The following is a 5,237-nucleotide window of genomic DNA, read 5'->3' as shown; positions in this document are numbered from 1 at the left end:
ATCACAGCTCTTGTTGTGGCTAGGAAGGGTCTTCCAAGGATGATGGATTCATCCTCATCCTTCCCAGTATCTAGGATTATGAAATCAGCAGGGATGTAAAGGCCCTCAATCTTTACTAACATGTCCTCTACTTGTCCATAAGCCTGTTTTTTGGAATTGTCTGCCATCTCTAATGAGATTTTAGCAGCTTGTACCTCAAAGATTCCCAATTTGTCCATTACAGAGAGTGGCATGAGGTTTATTCCTGACCCTAGGTCACATAGAGCCTTCTCAAAGGTCATGGTGCCTATGGTACAAGGTATTAGGAACTTTCCAGGATCCTGTTTCTTCTGAGGCAATCTCAGTTGATCCAATGCATTTAGTTCATTGGTGAACAGGGAAGGTTCATCTCCCCAAGTCTTATTACCAAATAAATTGGCATTCAGCTTCATGATTGCACCAAGGAACTTGGCAACTTGTTCTTCAGTGACATCCTCATTCTCTTCAGAAGAAGAATACTCATCAGGACTCATGAATGGCATAAGGAGGTTCAATGGAATCTCTATGGTCTCCAGATGAGTCTCAGATTCCTTTGGTTCCTCAGAGGAAAACTCCTTATTGATCGCTGGACGTCCCAGGAGGTCTTCCTCCTTGGGATTCACGTCCTCCCCTTCTTCCTTGGATTCAGCCATGATGGTTATATCAATGGCCTTGCACTCTCCTTTTGGATTTTCCTCTGTATTACTTGGGAGAGTACTAGGAGGGATTTCAGTGATCCTTTTACTCAGCTGGCCCACTTGTGCTTCCAAATTTCTAATGGAGGACCTTGTTTCATTCATGAAACTCACAGTGGCCTTAGATAGATTAGAGATTAAATTTGCTAAGCTAGATGGATTCTGCTCAAAATTCTCTGTCTGTTGCTAAGTGGATGATGGAAAAGGCTTGCTATTGCTAAACCTGTTTCTTCCACCATTATTAAAGCCTTGTTGAGGCTTTTGTTGATCCTTCCATGAGAAATTTGAGTGATTTCTCCATGAGGGATTATAGGTGTTTCCATATGGTTCACCCATGTAATTCACCTTTGCTATTGCAGGGTTCTCAGGATCATAAGCTTCTTCTTCAAAAGATGCCTCTTGAGTACTGTTGGATGCAGCTTGCATTCCATTCAGACTCTGCGAAATCATATTGACTTGCTAAGTCAATATTTTATTCTGAGCCAATATGGCATTCAGAGTATCAATTTCAAGAACTCCCTTCTTCTGAGGTGTCCCATTACTCACAGGATTCCTCTCAGAAGTGTACATGAACTAGTTGTTAGCAACCATGTCAATGAGTTCTTGAGCTTCTGCAGGCATTTTCTTTAGGTGAATGGATCCACCTGCAGAAGTATCCAATGACATCTTAGCTAATTCAGACAGACCATCATAGAATATATCCAGGATGGTCCATTCTGAAAGCATGTCAGAAGGATACTTTTGGTCAGTTCCTTGTATCTCTCCCAAGCTTCATAGAGGGATTCACCTTCTTTCTGTCTGAAGGTTTGAACATCCACTCTAAGCTTACTCAGCTTTTGAGGAGGAAAGAACTTGGCTAAAAAAGCCTTGACCAGCTTATCCCAAGAGTTCAGGCTATCTTTGGGTTGAGAATCCAACCATACTCTAGCTCTATCTCTTACAGCAAACGGGAAAAGCATGAGCCTGTAGACTTCAGGATCTACTCCATTAGTCTTAACAGTATCACAGATCTGCAAGAATTCAGTTAAGAACTGAAAAGGATCTTCAGATGAAAGTCCATGAAACTTGCAGTTTTGCTGCATCAGAGAAACTAGTTGAGGTTTCAGCTCAAAATTGTTTTCTCCAATGGCAGGAATGGAGATGCTTCTTCCATGTAAATTGGAATTAAGTGCAGTAAAGTCACCAAGCATCCTCCTTGCATTATTATTATTTTTGGCTGCCATCTCCTCTTCCTATTCGAAAATTCCTGTAAGGTTGTCTCTGGATTGTTGTATTTTAGCTTTTCTTAGTTTTCTCTTCAGAGTCCTTTCAGGTTCGGGGTCTGCTTCAACAAGAATGTTCTTGTCCTTGCTCCTGCTCATATGAAAAAGAAGGGAACAGAAAATAATAATAGGGATCCTCTTTGCCTCAGTAGAGATAGGTTCCTTTGTGTGAGTAGAAGAAGAAAGGGAATAAGAGTGAAGAAGAATGAATAATCCAAACACAAGGGTGAGGATAGGAGCAGAGATATGAGGTGAGGAGAAGTGTTAGTAGATGAATAAATCAATAGAAGGAGATGAGAGAGAAAGAAGATTTTTGAAAATAAAATTTTGAAAAGGGGTTAGTGATTTTCGAAAATTAGGAATGAAATCAAATTAAAATTAAATTGAAACAATTAGTTAATTAAAAAGAATTTTTTGAAAAAGAGGGAAGAGATTTTCGAAAATTAGAGAGAGAGAGTTAGTTAGGTAGTTTTGAAAAAGATAAGAAACAAACAAAAAGTCAATTAGTTAGTTGAAAAAGATTTGAAAATCAATTTTGAAAAGATAAGAAGTTAAGAAGTTAGAAAAGATATTTGAAAAAGATATGATATGAAAAGGTATGATTAAAAAGATATGATTTTGAAAAAGGTAAGATAAAAAAATAATTTTGAAAAGATATGATTGAAATTAGTTTTGAAAAAGATTTGATTTTTAAAATCACAATTAATGACTTGATTCACAAGAAATCACAAGATATGATTCTAGAACTTAAAGTTTGAATCTTTCTTAACAAGTAAGTAACAAACTTGAAATTTTTGAATCAAAACATTAATTGTTGATGATATTTTCGAAAATATGATGTAAAATTAAGAAAAAGATTTTTTAAAAAAATATTTTTAAAATTTTCAAAAATAAATAAGAAAAATGAAAAAGATTTGATTTTTGAAAAAGATTTTGAAAAAGATAAGATTTTTAAATTGAAAATTTGATTTGACTCATAAGAAACAAATGAATTTTTAAAAATTTTTGAAAAAGTCAATCCAAATTTTCGAAATTTATGAGAGAAAAAAGGAAAGATATTTTTTTTATTTTTGAATTTTTAATGATGAAAGAGAAAAACTTGAAAAAGACTCAATGCATGAAAATTTTGGATCAAAACAATGAATGCATGCAAGAATGCTATGAATGTCAAGATGAACACCAAGAACACTTTGAAGATCATGATGAACATCAAGAACATATTTTTGAAAATTTTTATATGCAAAGAAAACATACAAGACACCAAACTTAGAAATCTTTCATGTTCAGACACTATGAATGCAAAAATGCACATGAAAAACAAGAAAATGCACAAAACAAGAAAACATCAAGATCAAACAAGAAGATTTACCAAGAACAACTTGAAGATAATGAAGAACACCATGAATGCATGATTTTTTTCGAAAAATGCAAGATAAACATGCAATTGACACCAAACTTAAAATCTGACTCAAGACTCAAACAAGAAACACAAAATATTTTTTTGATTTTTATGATTTTCTAATTTTTTTTATATTTTTCAAAAAATTAATTTGAAAAAGAAAAATAAGGATTCCAAAATTTTTAATATGAATTCCAGGAATCTTGCATTCTTAGTCTAAAGCTTCAGTCCAGGAAATAGACATGGCTCACTAGCCAGCCAAGCTTTCAGTGAAAGCTCCGGTCCAAAACACTAGACATGGCCAATGGCCAGCCAAGCTTCAGCATGTAACTCAGATATACTACTCATTAATTATCAAATTAACTTGCCTCTATGAAGATGGTTTGGAAGCCTCAGTCCAAAAGAATTTAGACATGGCTTTACAGCCAGCCAGGCTTCACATACTTCATGAAACTCTAGAATTCATTCTTAAAAATTCTGAAGAACATAATATAAAAAAAAAATTTTTTGAAAGATTTTTTTTGAAAAATTTTCGAAAATAAAACAAAAAAAAAATTACCTAATCTGAGCAACAAGATGAACCGTCAGTTGTCCAAACTCAAAACAATCCCCGGCAACGGCGCCAAAAACTTGGTGCACAAAATTGTGATCCCTGGGCGAAATTGTCACTCGAACAATCCCTGGTGATGGCTCCAAAAACTTGGTGCTCTAATCTTAATTCATAATTTGTCACAACTTCGATACAACTAACCAACAAGTGCACTGGGTCGTCTAAGTAATAAAACCTTACGTGAGTAAGGGTCGATCCCACGGAGATTGTTAGTATGAAGCAAGCTATGGTCACCTTGTAAATCTCAATCAGGCGGATATCAAATAGTTATGGAGTTTTCAAAAATAAATAATAAATAAATAGAAAATAAAGATAGAAATACTTATGTAATTCATTGATGAGAATTTCAGATAAGCGTATAGAGATGCCTTCGTTCTTCTGAACTTCTACTTTCCTGCTGTCTTCATCCAATCAGTCCTACTCCTTTCCATGGCAAACTTTATGTAAGGGCATCACCGTTGTCAATGGCTACATACCATCCTCTTGTGAAAAAGGTCCAAATGCTCTGTCACAGCACGGCTAATCATCTGAGGTTCTCGATCATACTGGAATAGGGTTCACCCTCCTTTTGCGTCTGTCACTACGCCCAGCACTCGCGAGTTTGAAGTTTGTCACAGTCATTCAATCCCTGAATCCTACTCGGAATACCACAGACAAGGTTTAGACTTTCCAGATTCTCATGAATGCCGCCATCAATCTAGCTTATACCACGAAGATTCTGATTAAGAGATCCAAGAGATAATCATCCAATCTAAGGTGGAACGGAAGTGGTTGTCAGGCACGCGTTCGTGGGGGAATGATGATGATTGTCACATTCATCACATTCATGTTGGGGTACGAATGAATATCTTATAAGCAGAATAAGTTGAATTGAATAAAAAACAGTAGTACTTTGCATTAATTCATGAGGAACAGCAGAGCTCCACACCTTAATCTATGGTGTGTAGAAACTCTACCGTTGAAAATACATAAGTGATGATGGTTCAGGCATGTCCGAGAGGCCAGCCCCCAAACGTGATCAATATGATCTAAAGATGAACTAAAAATCATAAGATGTCTAAAATACTAGTAAAAAGTTCTATTTATACTAAACTAGTTACTAGGGTTTACAGAAATAAGTAATTGATGCATAAATCCACTTCCGGGGCCCACTTGGTGTGTGCTTGGGCTGAGCTTGAAGTTTACACGTGCAGAGGCTTCTTCTAGAATTGAACTCCAAGTTGTAACGTGTTTTTGGCGTTCAACTCTGGTTC

The 5,237-nt window shown here is 35.8% G+C and overlaps 1 non-coding gene across 1 annotated transcript; it reads left to right on the top strand.

Annotated features, from left to right (window-relative positions):
- Positions 1 to 1,433: 1,433 nt before the first annotated feature.
- LOC112746050 (small nucleolar RNA R71) lies at positions 1,434 to 1,540 on the top strand. The gene has a single exon (XR_003173950.1). It is a non-coding gene; the product is annotated as a small nucleolar RNA R71 (small nucleolar RNA).
- Positions 1,541 to 5,237: the final 3,697 nt, after the last annotated feature.

Source organism: Arachis hypogaea, chromosome 14 (assembly GCF_003086295.3).
Source record: "Arachis hypogaea cultivar Tifrunner chromosome 14, arahy.Tifrunner.gnm2.J5K5, whole genome shotgun sequence".
NCBI lineage: Eukaryota > Viridiplantae > Streptophyta > Magnoliopsida > Fabales > Fabaceae > Arachis > Arachis hypogaea.
Note: the sequence above shows the minus strand (reverse complement) of the source record. Positions and strands in the feature narration are given on the sequence as shown.